We start from the raw sequence: 17,540 nt of genomic DNA on the forward strand, positions 1-17,540 counted from the left end.
CTGTAGAGGATGTATATGAACTTATTTCCACCTCAACAAAACATCAATTTGTTTTTACATTTTCAAAATTATTATTTCCTATGTTGTTGTTCACATTTTTGCATATGACTGTATGTGGAAATTAAGCTGCAAAACAACCCATTTTGTGTCACAAAAACCAAAACATTTACATATCATCGCTGTCCAAATAAAAACATGTATCTCCATTTTTTGTGATTTTCACTTTCTATGTCATTTGAGTCTGAAAGCCATTCTTTACATTTGTGAAAATTTCATGATGAATGGACCAATAAAAAAGCCATAATTGCTTAGAAAAAGATTTCTTTCCAATGACTTACATTAAACGCAAAGAACGTTTTTGCCCTCTCTTGTAAAGTTACTATTTTGGAGATACATGTTTTTCTTTGGACAGTGACGATATGCAGGGCAGCCCTTTAGACAGGTACATGTAAATTACCTCTGTTCTGATTGGCTGCCCTGCAGTGCCTTATACAGTCCAGGCTGAAACACACCTTATAATTGCAGCATCAATGGGTGGAGCTGAACCTCAGTATGACTAATAGACAGAAATATTTAAATGTTTTGGTTTTGTGACATCACAAAAACAGTTCATATTTTTGCAGATGACTGTATGTGGAAATTAAGCTACAAAACAGCCCAAAAACTGAACTGTTTTTGCAATGTGATGTTGTATGTCAGCTTTTTGAATAAGGTGCAATACAGGGCAGCCAATCAGAACAGAGGTCATTTACATATTTCTGTCTTAAAAAGAGGGTATCAAAAACAAGCTGTTAAGTTCTAAAAGATAAGGGAGGTTGAAAAATGGTAAGGTAAAAAATTATAAACATTAATTCAACATTCATTCAAAACCTCACAAATATAAGTGAACCTAAAGGAGAAAAAAACAAAATGCACGACAAGCGTAGGATATTGGGCCTTTAATGTACGACTTTTTTGATTATTAATTTTCTATTATTCTTTTGGATTCTGCTGACTTTTCATTGCCACAACAACCAAATTTAATACAAATCTGAGCCACATTTATGAATTGACTGAGGGAACAGACATCTCAGGAGTTGTTATCAAAGATAATATGGCATCAGGGTAAATTTTCACCCAATTTATGACCCATGTATGTGTGTGTGTGTTTGTGTGTGTGTGTGTGCATGTGCCTGAGAGTGCACATGTGCTTGTAGTGTCCTCTAAGCAAGCTGAGGCTATGAGATGAAATCATCATTGTCCAAAGCCTGCAGCCATGAGAGCCAGCACAGTGCGGACCTCGCTGGACTCCATTCAGCTGCGCTCGGCCTTGTTTTCTACCAAGGCTATGAGCCATCCTTCTACATGACATAGAGCTGCAGCCTCCCATGTGTTCTGCAGCAGCGCCTGTCCACAATTCAATTTCTCAGCTGCATTCAATAGCATTTCTGTCCTTCTCACCACAATAACTACAGCTCAATAATCACAACAGCAGCTACAGACAATACACAGAGTAAATCCACACGAGCACAGCAAGGTCAAGCAAAACAAGACCATCACAGACTGTGAGGAGGGGCGCAGGCTTTTCCTTCACTGTAGTTTAGAGTTCAGTTCAGTTTATTATGTACATTCTGATTTTCAATGAATGAATAAAACAGAATGTACAATTAGAAATGATAATGTAAAAATAACATGCATTTAAATACACTTTAAATGCCAACACATTTAAATATGAAAAACAATAATACACATAAGATAAAAATGATTCTGTTTGTGTTACGATGCTTTTATACTTTCATAACATGAAAAACGATCAGTCATAATCATACTGATATTTTACGGCACCATGTGTCATATAATAATAACTCCAATAATACCAATAAAAATAGAATATCCTAAAAGCTACTTAAGGTCAACATGAAGTGGAAATCAGAACACGTTTTTCTCCTTAAAGCAGCCAGTTTTAGTTTAAAATGTTCCAAAATTTACCATAATTATCTACAGAATATGAAGAAATATGTTTTGACTTGTCAAAGCATGCTCACCAGCTAGCCCCGCCCCGTCCTGTCTCGCAATACGACTTTGTACCCTTAAGAGGCGACAGTGAGTCACTGTAGTGTCAAGTCTGCCATCAGTCCAACATGAGTGGATGAAGTAGTGGCACTGCCCGCTCCCGGTGTGGTGCCTAGTCTCAAATCCCCATCCTGATTTCACTTCACTTGGTTTCCGGTCTTGGTTTCTGCAGTGTTATTGGGTAAATCATACATATCACAGCTGTCAATCAATCTTTGGGTGAAACTTCAAAATATTTGTAAACAAATGTAACAGCACTAGCACACAACTGAATTAAATCAGTGAAGTTGTGCAGTTTACTGTAATGGCTTGCATGATACTTAAAGCGCGCTAACTCGCTAACTCTGGCCACTGGCAGGTAAAGAGATGCTAAATTCACAACATTTCTTGTGTACTGGTAAGTAAACGCGGGAGGAGTTAAGAGGGAGGAGGAGGGATTGTGTGGAGTATGAATTCAACAGGTTGCTTCATCTTACATATTGCTCCTTTTGCGTGACATTGCCAAGTGAAACAGGATACTAGAGCAGGAAATAATTATGGGCGGGGCATGATTTTATTCTTCAGCATTTGATTGGATCATGAAAAGCGAGCATTCTGAAACTAAGATGGAGTCAAACTCTGATGCTCAGCCCGTCTGATTTACAGCAAAGAAAAGTCTAGTCTTTTAGAATGTGTGTTGCACTTTGTTTTTCTTACAAAAAAAAGTCAGGTTAAAATAAATTCTTGTAGGTTATAAGTAACGTGTGAGCAGGAGATGGACTGTGTTTGTGTGTACATGTCGCTTTAGCTGACCCACCTCACAGCGTCACAGCGTCACAACATGGCATAACACTTCAGAAAACAGTGAACATACTGCCAGATATGTGAGCTCCCTCACTCCTGTTAACATGAATGTGTGACGCCAGCTTAAATAAACTAAAATAACTTGGGTAAATGGGTACTTTACAAAAACTGACAGTGAGAGAGTAAAGCGAGGACATTATCTGCAGCAGGCATGTACGTGCAGTCTGGAGCGGAGGTGATGACGTGTGTTCTCTCTCAGTGATTGGTTAGAGTGGTGGGAAGGAAAATGTGCTAAGATATTGATTATAGTTTAATTTTTTCCTGCTGCTGGAACACAGTGACTCAAGATAGTCATATGTCACATACCGTTTAGAGGCAGGCAAGAGTCAAAAAGTCAATCAAAGATTACAGACAAACATGAATTTAGCATTTTGAATGATATGACACAATGAATTGTGCTCAATATGTCCAAGGACATGAAGTGACAGGTAACAAGGTAAAAATGTCCATTTTGATTTCAGGTTGACTTTTAAGGGGTTCTTAATGAAGCACAGCTGCTCCAGGCTAAAAAACTCTGTATTTTAACCTAGAGAAACAGATGAATAATTTCTCAGTTACAGTCAAACACTACATTTACAATTACATTGCACTCAATTAGTCACTTATGCTTTAACATATATGGATCACTCTACCGAATGGCTGAACCCACTGATTCAAAGTCAGAGTTAAAAACACAATACCCCAATTATGTTTATTTTATTAAAACAAATGACTGAATATTCTATTTTGACACTACCAAAACAATTATGATTCAACCAAAACTTTATCAAATGTTTGGTAGTGACAGTTTTAGCTAATTGTGAACTCAAACTGTGAGCCAGTGCATGACCAGCAAACACAGCTTTGAACAGCTGTACACACAGATAAACAAAAACGTTTAATTAAGCGCAGAAAACAAGTGTTTTAGTTGTGACAATTCTTAACATTGATTTTCAGATTTTGGGACACAATTCCTTCAAAATGACATCTAAATGCTTAAAATGTGGCCTTTAAGGACAGGGATGCAGTCTCACTTCCTGTTCTGAAATACAGAGGTGTGGTTAAATAAGGTTCCACCTATGGACTAAAACTTGTGTTTCCGTAGTGACATGAAAACATGGGACAACATTTTTTGAATAAGGTTTTTATTTAAAAATTCAACTTATGTAAAATCTAAGTCTTTTAACTTCACTTTAAAAGAAATCAAAAAGATAGAAAAAATTGAAAAAAAGGAAATTACACAAGTTTCAATTTAGAGGTTTTGGTTTGGGATGATAAAAGGGGTTAATACTACCTCAATGAATGTCTTGATTATAAATAGATCATAACGTAACCCTTGTAAATATCTGAGGTCTGGATACAGATTTTTTATTGTTTTATCGTTTTTTTTTTTTTTACAGCACTGTTGCACTCTAATGATGTAGAAAAAATGTGATTTTTTTAGACAGCAATGATATATATGTTTGTAAGCATAGACTTCATGTTTCACACTTATTTTTTATTATTTCAATTATTCTTTATTATTTTTTATTATTAGAATGTTATTTTTGCATATTATGATAGAGCTCTTGTTTCTGATGTCATTGAGAATACACAGCCAGATTTCCATCCAGCTGTTGAATTAAATTCAAGTGAATATGTGAAATCTTGCAACTAAATAAATAAATATATAAATAAATGAATACATTCATAAATAAATACATAAGTGAATAAGGCCGCGTTTCCATGAGCTCTGTAAAAAAGAATTAAACTCTCTTTGACACTTTATAAATGTTTGCAGTCTGACATAATAAACACTTCAGAGAAATACGTTGGTGACAGGCACCTTATTTACTTTTAATGTCTAATATCACCTCATCATCCATGTGAAGTTTTTTATTTTTATTTTATTTTATTTATTGACAAATGTGTTTTCATCATAATTTAGTGCATTTCTCTTATACTAGCAAAAAAATTGATCCACATCAAGTTAGCATACAGATTGTTATCGGATGTTTGGCAATTTTATTTGTTGTTTCCTTTAAGTCTTTTTATTAAATATGTCAAATACGAACTTTGAAAAACATTAAAAATACATTTTCTGGAAATGTAGCTAGAGTTATTGATGCAAAGCATTGCTCTTATACATAGATAGATAGATAGATAGATAGATAGATAGATAGATAGATACTTTATTGCTCCCTGAAGGAAATTTAGCAGCCAGTAGCAGTCACACAACACAAGACAGTTATAATAATAATGGTGATACAATATAAAAAGGAGAATATATACAAAAAACCTATCTACAGGCATATATACATCTAGAAATATACAAAAATATGCAATGAATGAATTTTATAAAACATTAAAATCTATTTGAGTGCTGATGGAATCTTCAGCCTGATAAATGTGAGTGAGTGAGTGAGTGAGTGAGTGAGTGAGTTAGTTCAGGAGCTTCACATCTAAAAATAAGCATGACATAAGCAGGCCAAAACATTTACAGTAAACTCTAGCGTTTGCCTCTGTTCTCTCTTAGCTGAAATGAGTTATTAAAAGCATAAAGTAAGCTATGTTCACTGAGGAATATTAGGGAAGGTTTTTCTGAGTTTGTCTTTGAGTCAGTTTTTCAAAGACACTTTGTATTAAAAGCATGTATTAAGTTTGTGGTGATGCATATTTTTAATACCTAAACTGTCTGGATGACTTTGAAATGTCCCCTCTTAAATGAATATTAATGTTGGCTTTGCTGTATTGCTGATTTGTTGGCATGGGTGAAGCTGATACTGCCAGCGGAGCACCCCACTCAGCCTGGCTCTCAGCTGAAGGGCATATAGTTTGGAATATTCCAGGTTAGTAAATTAAGAGAATGTAAATGTGTAAATGGATGGGATCTGGGGAAATACACAGCACAAATCAGCTTGATTTGGCAAGAGTTAGTTGAATTAATTGATTGGCATGGGCCTCTTATTACTATTATTATTATTATTATTATTATTATTATTATTATTGTTGTTGTTGTGGTTGTTGTTGTTGTTGTTGTTGGGGTTTGTGTGTTCTGAGTGTTAATTGTTGTATGAATTGTTCACTGCGGACAGTCATGTGTCCGCTGTCACTCTGACCTGATCTAAATTCCCTGCATGAAGATTAATTTCCCTCATCAATATCTCACGTTCAGCCCTAATAGATATGTAATTGTCTTCCATATTTCATGCATGAACATCTTCACTGTCATATGGTGAGTTTCTGAAAACCTTGTAGAAAACCTTCTGTGCCTTTTAACAGGAAGAATAAAAAAACTTAAACTGATTTATTTTCTTAATTGCCTCTGTTATGTTATTTTCTCTTTATTTTTCTCAGTACACTCTTCATTTTATCTTTTTCATCACTCTAATAGATGTTCAGCCTGGTAGAAGGGTTAAGATGAGCGGGGAATTGGGCTCCATTATTCAAATCACTACATGTTTACAGTAATTATGCAGAGGACGGGTATTAATAACGAATGTGTAGACTCATATATACATAAGGACGCCTGTTAGAGGTCATGTGACTTACATGTGAGAAATAGTGCACACCTGCAGACTCATTTGTTTTAGTTAAATGTGCTGTGACAGCTTCATGTAGTCAGATATACATGAGATAATTAAGGCACAAACGCAGGTGCAGTCATGTTTTAATGAAGCCCCAGGGATGGCGTTTGATGCTGTTATTACTATTTTTCCATATTTTCCCCTTTCACTCCACCAATGGGAATATAAATTTGGATCTTGGAGGTGTAGACCTGTCTTTTCAAAACAAACATAATTCAGCCTTCTGGGCAGGCGGAGCTAGAGCTTCAATCATTCTGCTTCCTTAAAGGCCCTAAAGGTTATCTCACTGGGGTCATTCATTGTGGTAATGGACACCAACACTGAAATGTATTTAAACTCAGATGAATGGTGCTTCAGCTGTACATGCTTCACTTGTACACATGCAAGCTAGAATCAAGAGGTTTACACTGCTGAAAAAGCAGTGAACTGCTAAACTATTGAACTGTAATCACTGAAAAACACAGTTGAAGGTCAAAGGTGGGTGATGTTTACTCTGTTACATACAGGGTTTTAATTGGGGGGGCAGAGAGGGTCCTGGAACTCCCATAAGAGATAAAAAAAATGAATTTAGGGGCTCCCAAGTTATTTCCTTGAAAAAAGTCTGCAAAATTAAAACACACATGTGAGACTGTCTTCTTTTCTATGTTTGTGTTCTATGTTTTTTAATCTTTATCTGTTCAACACTACATTACTTCCATATTATGTGATGTTTGGTGTAGTGTAGTGGGTAACACCTCTGCCCTTCATGAGACTTCACCTACCTTAAATGATCAAACTGTAACCTGTGCTGGATAAGAGTGTGCCAAATGCCTAAATCTTGTGCCAAAGTGCCAAAATCTTTTTACATAGGCATCAAAAATATTTAGGTTTTTTGTTTTTGTTTTGTTTTATTCAATATTACTAGGATTTGCATTTTTATTTACATGCTTAAAAATGTTTCCTTTTATTGGTTTTTTAGTCAAATAAATGGTTAAATATAGAAGCTCAACAACTCAAAGAACCCCTTAAATACTGTTCCTGGCATAGTTAAATGGTTCTTCTCTGTGATGGGAAACCTGTAGTACGTGTTTCCTTAAAGAACCTCTTTGGAGCACCACGGTTGTCAACTTTTTTATTTTATTTTTTATTTTATTTTTTATTTATTTATTTATTTTGGTAGTATATAGATATTTTTGCTGAGATTGTACTGTAAATTCTACACCACAATAACCTACTGACAATAATTTTTTATGAAGATTTGATCACCACTCATATAATGAATTCTCAAAAACATTTTTATGATTTAACTTCATTCTCGCAGCTGTGCAGCTTTCTCAGCCATTTTAGAATCTTCTACAGCTCTGATCATCATTCAGGAAACATCTAAGATTGTTATTTTATATTTTACAGTTCTGTTCAGTCTTACTAATTATTTGGAAGCTATGAAGTAGCACAGGACTAAGACACTGAGTTCAGCCCATACTTTATTCACTCCTGCTGAAATGTATTTGTGAGGAAAGAGCTCTGCTCGTTACGCAGGTCTGCTGCTGAAATTCATGGTGCGTTATTCATTCTCTTTTTAAGTTTAATATCATTCTGTTCTGCTGGCTCAGCACCTGCTTTGCGGTGGATCTCACTTCTCATTTTTCAGCTTTAGGCTTTTAATTTAGACTAAAAGGATCTGAGAAAGAGAAGGACAGCACCTAATAATCTTCAGTTCTTGTGCTGATAGATGCTGAATGTAAGTTCCCCTGCAGTTCTATAGACTACTACTACTAGACTACTCAGGACTACTTTATCAAAGACACAGTGTTTTGCTTGACTTTGGGTTTTGGCTTCTCTGTCCTTCTCTGCTGATGGTCAGAGGGTAAGAACAGTGTGTTTGAGTGTTTGTTCAGACTAAAGCTTCATGTGGTCGTGGTTGTTGATGCAAAGGTCTTGAACTGGCTAAGGCAGAGGTTCCTCTCCAGGGGCCACACATCTCAATTCCACTGCTTTTCTTCATTCCCCCTACACTGGGCCTGGAAGGGCCGTGCTGACATTTGGCTAAACACGCTGCGGCACCATGTATTAAATAACCTTTTTGCTCTGTTCTTCTCACTCTGATCTATGCAAGCAGAGCGAGTGCTTGAAGGGAAAGTATAGCGATGCTCTGAATGTTAATGCAGTGAAATCAAACATAACCTGGAGACATCAGACTCAGACTTCTGTTCTCTGCACTAAAAGTATGTACAAAACACAAATTTTAGAATGTAGAGGTAAGACGTTGTGAGGTTCATCTGAAGCAGCGGTATGCCAGTGGACAGATGACCCGAATACAGGTCACTGTTCTGAAAGGTTAGTCTGGGTAAATCGAATCATCCATGCTCAGCTTGCAAATGTTGTGAGGTTGGACAAGCTTTACAGAGCGCTGGCGAAACTCACATTCAACCAAATTTGAATCTGTAGCACAATTTAGTTTTTGTCAAAATAGCAACATTCGTCTCAAATTATATTTATTTACTGAAGGATTACACTGTGAGGATAGACTGGGTGTTGTTTTATTATCATGTATTTGTTTTGTGGCATGATAAGCATGACGATTTTGATTAGCAACAAATTTATAGTCCAGCTCCGCAGCATAGCGTTTTAATCTGAAACATCAGCGCTACTGTATTTAGAGACTCTGAATAAAGTGCACTACAATTTCTTACTAGGTTACAAAGGTTTTTTGCCCACATTCTGTAAAGCTCACAAAGTAACTTAAGAGCAAACTTATTCTAGCGTTAATTGTAACTACTTGAAACTAGTCAGCTTGGAGCACCAGCTACTATGTGGTGAGCACCAGATACTATGTGGTGAGCACCAGATATTATTTAGTGAGCAGCAGATACTATGTGGTGAGCACCAGCCACTATCAGGTGAGCACCGGCTACTATGTGAAGAGAACCAGATACAATTGAGTGAGCATCAGCTACTATGTGGTGAGCACCAGCTACTATCAGGTGAGAACCAGTTACTTTGTGGTGAGTGCCAGTTACTTTGTGATGAGCACCAGCTACTATCAGGTAAGCACCAGTTACGTTGTGGTGAGCACCAGCTACTATGTGGTGAGCACCAGCTACTATCGAGTGAGCATAAGATAGTATCAGGTGAGCACCAGATACCATTGGTTGTACAGCAGGTACAAGATGCGAGCAGATGAGAACCAAATACCATCAGGTAAGCACCTGATACTATGTGGTAATTACCAGATACCATCAGGTAAGCACCTGATACTATGTGGTAACTACCAGATACCATCAGGTGAGCACTCGATAGTCAGATTTCTACCTAAAAATATGCCTCATCCTCATGTATTCAACAAGCATTTTTTAGTATCTGTGAGCACCAAATGCTATCAGGTGAGCACCAGCTACCATCAGGTGAGCACCAGATACTATGTGGTGAGCACCAGCTACTATGTGGTGAGCACCAGCTACTATAAGGTGAGCACCAGATACTATGTGGTGAGCACCAGCCACTTTCAGAGGAGCACCAGCTACTATGTGGTGAGCACCAGCCACTATCAGAGGAGCACCAGCTATTATGTGAAGAGCACCAGATACAATTGAGTGAGCACCAGCTACTATGTGGTGAGCACCAGCCACCATCAGGTGAGCACCAGCTACCATCAGGTGAGCACCAGTTACTTTGTGATGAGCACCAGCTACTATGTGGTGAGCACCAGTTACTTTGTGATGAGCACCAGCTACTATGTGGTGAGCACCAGATACTGTAGAGTGAGCACAAGATAGTATCAGGTGAGAGATGAGAGCAGATGAGAACCAAATACTATCAGGTAAGCACCTGATACTATGTGGTAATTACCAGATACCATCAGGTAAGCATTAGATGATCTGATTTTTACCTAAAAAAACTCCTCACCCTTCCAGAGGCTGTGTGCAGGTCTCTAAGTTAGCTCTTTCTGGCTGCCCTCTAATTTGAATATGGATATGTCTGCTGGTTTTGTCCGTAAAAAGGACTGGTTAGTAACGACTGGTGTAGAGGCTGGCTGATAAATTATACAGCAACAGATGGACTGCGGTCAGTAACCGTAAACCGACAAAGTGCACCTATATGGCAGGTGTACCTGATAAAGTGGAACTCAGCTTATAGATAAGATGTATATGTATAATGTGTTCAGTAAGACTTTTAGGTGAATGCTTCCCAGTCCTGATCCTGGTGATCTAAGGTCCTGCATAGGTTTCACTGCTTCAGCACTTATTAAAGGCATTAATGAACTGAAGTAGGTGTGTTGAAGCAGGGCAACATGAATCAAGGTTCTCTGCTTCAGGCTACACAGTTAGACCTGTTGTACACCTTATTCATAAATACTCTCCGCATCTTGTTATGTTATGAGCCAATTGTATAGTTTGTCTGCATCTGGGTATCATGAGCCAACTGTTTAATCCTCATAAGACAACTTTCCATGTCATTTAAATGAGCAATGTACTGCTAAACGGAAATTAAATCTTCGTTTTTATGCAAAGTGCAAATCCTTTTTGACTGCTTAATAGGTTTTACGCCTGAACAGAAATCTTATTATAGTCTCCTTCTCAGAGTCATCTCCTACTTAAACCTTTTTTCTCTCATGTATCCAGACCTTCCTTTCTTGGCTATTCCAGGTTTTCACTCAAATATCTGTTGTTAGAGGTTTCACATATGCTGTACTGTGTCTACCTGACTGGAGTTAGTCTGCATCTTCCCAATAAAAAATACAACAAATACTAAAAAAACTTTAATGTATTGGAATACTGAAAAACATAATGCATAATTTGAAGCTTTGTGTACAAATACAACACATAACTTCAACAGTATGAAATCTAGATGGCCTTTCTTTTTACTAAAGCTGCACTATATAAGATTCGGGGATTTGGAGACCTCTCTGGTGGAAATGTGTAATTGTATGCAATGTGCAGAAGAGCATTTTATAATGTTGATGCTTCAGACCCCAATGAGTGTATGAATTTGGTGACTGCGAGCATGCTGAAAGTGTATTCAAACAGAACTCAGTCAAAACATGGTGAAGGCCATGTCTACTGAGGATGTTAGTGAATTATCTACTATTGTCATCATATCTGCATCACTATAATGTATATTTTGCATTTGAGACCTGAACATTGAGCCAGACCTTTTTGACTCTGTGCATTTTGTGTTGATACATAAAGACGTATGATGTGATCAGAACAACTCCTGCAAAATCCGATCCAACAGTAATATTCCTGACAGACATGTATTATTTAGAAGCCGAGAATGAAAGGCATTACAGTCCTTTATGTTCAGCACTGTAAGGTCTCATATTGCAAACATATGCTCAATATGCATTTCACTCAACTTGACAGAGTGATTGATTAGCGCAGTGGCAAATGTCATGAGATGAGTAATTACAGCATACATGATTAATTAAAGCCGTTAGCCCCTTAGCCACATGGAATATTGAAAAGGTCCAAATCTGTAATTGGTTTATTTGGAGGAAAACTGAAAGATGAGAGTGCAAACAAGCCTCACAGACTCCTTTAAAAGAATGATTTGTTTTACAGTGCTGTTCCAATTTGTGCAGTAATTGACATGTAAATTACAGATGTGATACTATGCTAAGAGGGGAGGTCCTGTCCTCAGGGAATCACATGCAAATTACTTTCCTTCTTTTGGAATTAAAAAGCTCTTAGCTGATGAATATATGGTGTTGAGGGAGCTCATAGCTGTATGGCTGCATAATGTTCCTTTGGGATTGTATGACAAGATATGAGATATTCTCATGAGTACTAACCAACCCACATACTGTATCTGTCTCCATGGTTAATATAGTTAGAGTGCAATACAGCTGCACCTCATGGTCTCTCAACAGTTAACGTTGTGGGACTAAAATTAATGAATGTATGCAGTACGGTTGCTCACTCGCAGGGAAACACAGCAGCGTTAGCTTGACTTTTCACTGCACATGCTTTCAATTATTAGGCGGTCACATGTGAAACAGTCCCTGCCAAAGAAATTACTGCAAAGTCAATAGCTAATTAAGAGAGGTCTGATTGAGTGCAGTAAAGCAACAAATACATATCATCTGATTTGTTAACACATAGCAAGCTAAAATAATGGAACTGTGAATTTGATCTAGAAAGACTTTTTGATATCTCTTTTAATCAAATTTTACATAAAAAAGAATTCATTCATTCTATTTATGTATCTGTATATCAGTCTTGCTGGAGTATGTGTGGTAAACACCACAAATGGCAGAATAAGCGCAATATAATAATGTAGAATATTATAATACTTTATACAGTATAAAGCACTATTCAAATACTGCAGTGCTGTGCAAAAGTTAGAGACCACTGTTTATTCAATCATCATTTAATTGCCAGTTAAAATGTCCATTCGGTACAAGTTATTCATTTGTTTTCCACATGCACTGAAAAGTGTACACACCACCCAATAGAATCTCCCTATAATAGATGATTTTCTATATATTTAGCTCTGATATTTATATTTGAATACTTACAGACATTTAGATCTGAATACTTAATTGTTTTTTATGTAGTGTTTTACTGTTGCCCTGCAGTTTGAATTAATTCCATTTAGCTACTTCAGTAAAGTTGAGGTGGACGATATGGTGAAAAATTTCATCATGGTACTAAAAGACATTTTCAAGTAATATAGACATTTTCATCAATATATTTAGGTTTTTCTGAGATTTAATAAGTTACAACAGAAAAATGTGTTGCCATGTTTAAAAATACTATCAAAAACTATGAATACATCTCACCAGCTGTGCTACACTAAATCCAATTAAACAGGACAAATTACGCTCTCTTTGAATTGCAGTTGGGCAGCGTTCTTTAAATACAGACAATATCCACAGAACATTGTATTTTACTGTAATTTATCAGAATATGGACAAATACCATCATATTGCCCATTGCCATTAAATATATACTTTATATAGTACAGTGCACCAAACTAATACTATTTGTGCAGCATTGTACAAAAATTGTTTCCCAAAAGGTTGAGACACTATGCATAGTGTAAATAAAAAAACAGAAAGCAATGATGTGCAAATCATTTGAAAAATGTTGCTGGCATCAAATTCAAACTGAGCATGTAATTTTCAAAAAAAACAATAAAATTTCTCTGTTTTAACATTCGACATGTTGCCTTTGTACTACTTTCAATTAAATATAAGCTTTAAATGATTTACACATCAACTTGGGAGTCACAACAACAAACCACACACACACACACACACACACAAACTTCTAGCAAGTGAGGCATTACAGAGGGGAGCAGTAGAAAATAAACATTGTTAAAAGAAACTGCGCTCTGAAGGAAACAGCACAGCTCTTACAAAGATGAAAAAAACAACTTCTAGAACCTTTATTTTTAACCTTTATTTATTATTCATTTCATTTTGGATGTGGAGAGACATTGAGCAGTTTGAGCTTTGAGCCTTACTGTACACTACACCCAATACACTTGAGCCTCCAAGCAGCCAGCACAAGGTCAGCATCTGGATGTTCACAGAGGTGAAAGAAACCCTCCATCATAGTCTTGTTCTGAGCACTGAAGATAACAGGACTGCACATTTTGTCTTATTGGCATAGATAGTCCTGCGGTACCTGAGTTCGGTCACAAGACTGTGAATTAATGGTCTCGGATTTGTCACAGTATCCACCTTTTTTCTACCTGCTCTTGTGTTGGTCTCATGGTAAGAAGGAGTGTAAGTAACATAAGAGTGAGTAGCAGTTATGCTAATTTCTGAAAATATCTAATCCAGTCTTGGTCTTGACTTGGAATGACATCCCGTCCTGCCTTGCCCTTGTCTTCGTACGATTTCCCTTCTTCTCTGCCTCTTCTGTCTCTGGCCATGTCCTTTCATTTGTTTTGATTTTCCTACTCCACCTCAGGTATGCCCTTTTGACACGCCCCTCACCAGTGTCCTGTGGGTAACCCTGCCCACTGATTACTCCCAGATGTTTCTTGTTGGTGTTAATTAGTGGATATACCCCTTATTATTGTCTTGTTTTACTTAGCATTGCTTATTTGTAGCTCTGTCGCCCTGGTTATTCTTTGTGTTTGTTAGCTTGTTATCTTGTTTTTTCTTTGTTTAATACCTTAACTGTATCCTTAATTTAGTTCATTAGTTGTATTTTAACCTGTTGTTTTCATAGTTTTACTCTTCTCTGTTTCATTACATGCATTTTCTCCTGCTGTTTTCCCATTGATTTCAATAAAACCAACTCACACATGCATCCTGCACTGCAAAATCTACTCTGTTATTTAACCTAAAAGGAAGCACATGTGGTAACAACCTAACTCATTTTGTTAAAGTGTAAGTTTTATATAAGTTAAATGTAAAATGGAAATGTTTTAAATCCAAATCTCACAAAAACGTGTTTTTTCATAGTGTGCACCACTTTCCCTCCTGTTCAGCTCTTTGAATGTGATTTTTTCCTTTATTGCTGTGTTCTACTGGAGCTTTGACCTCATGTATTGGGATCTTGTGCTATTTTAAATGAACTTGCTGGTACATTTTGGCTTTGAAACCGTTCTTCAGGCTTTGGCGAACCAAGGACTGCATTAAGAAACCAACTTTTTTCTTGTTCACATGGTTGCACTTGGAACCTTCGCACGCTAAGAGCTCAGGAAGATTTCTTTGTTCTGAAGAGAGCGCAGGTTGGGCCAGTGGGTTACAGTGATGCACATGATGGGTCAGGAGAGCAGGCTGAGGAGCAGCGATAAGGACAAAACTGTCCGAGCCTGCAGTGAAGCATGGACGTAGAGTGGTCTTGCGGAAGAGATGTGCTCCATCAGAGCCTCCTCAAGAGGACAGGACACAGGGCAGCCATGATGAATGGCCTTAAAGGACCAGGCAGCAGGTAATCACGATAATGACAGAAACCTTCAGAATAAACTCTTATTCAGTGTGTATATAAGTGTGCAGACACAAAACGAAGAAGGATGAACCTCATACTGATTACATTCCCTCCTCAGATTATTTGCCTGGCACATCTGTACGCTTACAATATTGATCAAGTGCTTGTACTCACGTGTCGTATTAATAATTGTTATTTTGTTTAATAATCTGACCTGCATAGTAGCTGAACACATAACAGAGTGACGTAATCAGGATACAAAAAAAGTAACCATAGGGACACACCAACATTTTAGCCACAGAAACATTTCACTGAAATGGTCAAAAATGGCATTTTGGTTTTGGCTAAAAAAAGAAAAAACTAAATAATAATGGAATTCATTGCTTTGGATGAGCAACTGTTCTCTGTTGATGAGGACACTGAATTTCGGGTCATGTACTATAACCAACATACTGTAATAATTTTAATATGTTTATGTAAACTGTTTTTGTTTATGGCCAGCTTACTTTAGTCCTCAGGTTTGATCATTAATGAAAAAACATCTTACATGGCATTCCTGGTGATTTTCTTGCATGTGGTCATCTCCACAACCCATATATTTACTTTTTAAGTAGCCTTTGTTTGGTCAACTGTCACCATTACAAAAATGCTAATATTTGCAAGTGATCCTATGGGATTTGCAATATAGTGTTAGTACTGAGCTAACGGTGGTGTACATTCACTTTCCCACACTTGTTTTTTTACTACTTATGGCAGCCGTGGCTTAAATTGAAGTAACACATTACTGTGTACATTTACAGAGAATCCTTCAGTAAACATTGCAACTTGAAGCCCACATTTATTTAAGAAATTCCACCAACATAGTTGACATTTCAAATGGATATACACATAACATATACACAGATCAGCCATAACAGTAAAATACCTTCTTGTTTCTACACTCATTGTCCATTTTATCAGCTCCATCTACCACATAGGAGCACATTGTAGTTCTACGATTACAGACTGTAGTCCATCTGTTTCTCTGTGTTAGCTCCCTTTTACCCTGTTCTTGAATGGTCAGGACCCCCACAGGGCCAACACAGAGCAGGTATTATTTGGGTGATGGATAATTCTCAGCACTGCAGTAACACTGACGTGATGGTGGTGTGTTAGTGTGTGTTGTGCTGGTACGAGTGGATCAGACACAGCAGTGCTGCTGGAGTTTTATACACCTCAGTGTCACTGCTGGACTGAGAAGTCCATCAACCAAAAATATCCAGTCAACAGCGTCCTGTGGGCAGCGTCTGTGACCACTGATGAAGCACTAGAGAGTGCTAATGTAGACTGTGAAGCAACAGAGGAAAATGACTACATCTACAGGGTGGACCAACAAGGTAGGTGCGTCTAATAAGGGACAGTGGGTGGATACAGTATTTATAAACTCCAGCAACACTGCTGTGTCTGATCCACTCATACCAGCACAACACACAGTAACAGACCACCTCCACGTCAGTGTCTCTGCAGTACTGAGAATCCACCACCCAAATAACATCTGCTCTGTGGTGGTCATACGGTCTGTAATTATAGAACTACAAAGTGCACCTATATGGTAAATGGAGCTGATGTAATGGACAGTGAGTGTGGAAACAAGGAGGTGGTTTTAATGTTGTGGCTGATGGATGTATGAAGTGCAGACAATTACATCACCAATAATACATAATTTTATTACAAAAAAATGGCAGTTTTCCTGTTTGATTTAAGTTAAATTAATTTTTTATTGTTTTTCTCTAGTTTTTATTTAATTATATGGCTTTATAAAGGTGTTATGCCTGCCTTACATCCATGTTAACTTATACTTGCATCTCACTGAAAGCTGTACGGTCCCATTTGAAAGCTATAATGACATTCAGAGCTGTTCTATATCAGAATGTCTCCCTCATAAAACTCTTCTCACCCTGAAGGAAAATTGACAAATGTTTATAGAAAATGTGCTAACAGATGCCAGCATAAATCACAATGATGGAAACTTATGATGAGAGGCGAATTATGGCTGTTTATGCAAAACTTGGCACGAATTGTTAGGCCATCAAAGTTATTTGAGGTCCGTCTGACAGCTCTTACCGTAAGTTTAATCAAAATGTAAATCAACACATTACGCAGATAATTAAGTTTACCCAGTGCTGGCCCAACTCCTCTTAACATTGCAAACACATACAGCCAGCATCTGGGTGTGCTCCATTATCTACGGCCT

This window comes from Colossoma macropomum, unplaced genomic scaffold (genome assembly GCF_904425465.1).
Source record: "Colossoma macropomum unplaced genomic scaffold, Colossoma_macropomum, whole genome shotgun sequence".
Lineage (NCBI taxonomy): Eukaryota > Metazoa > Chordata > Actinopteri > Characiformes > Serrasalmidae > Colossoma > Colossoma macropomum.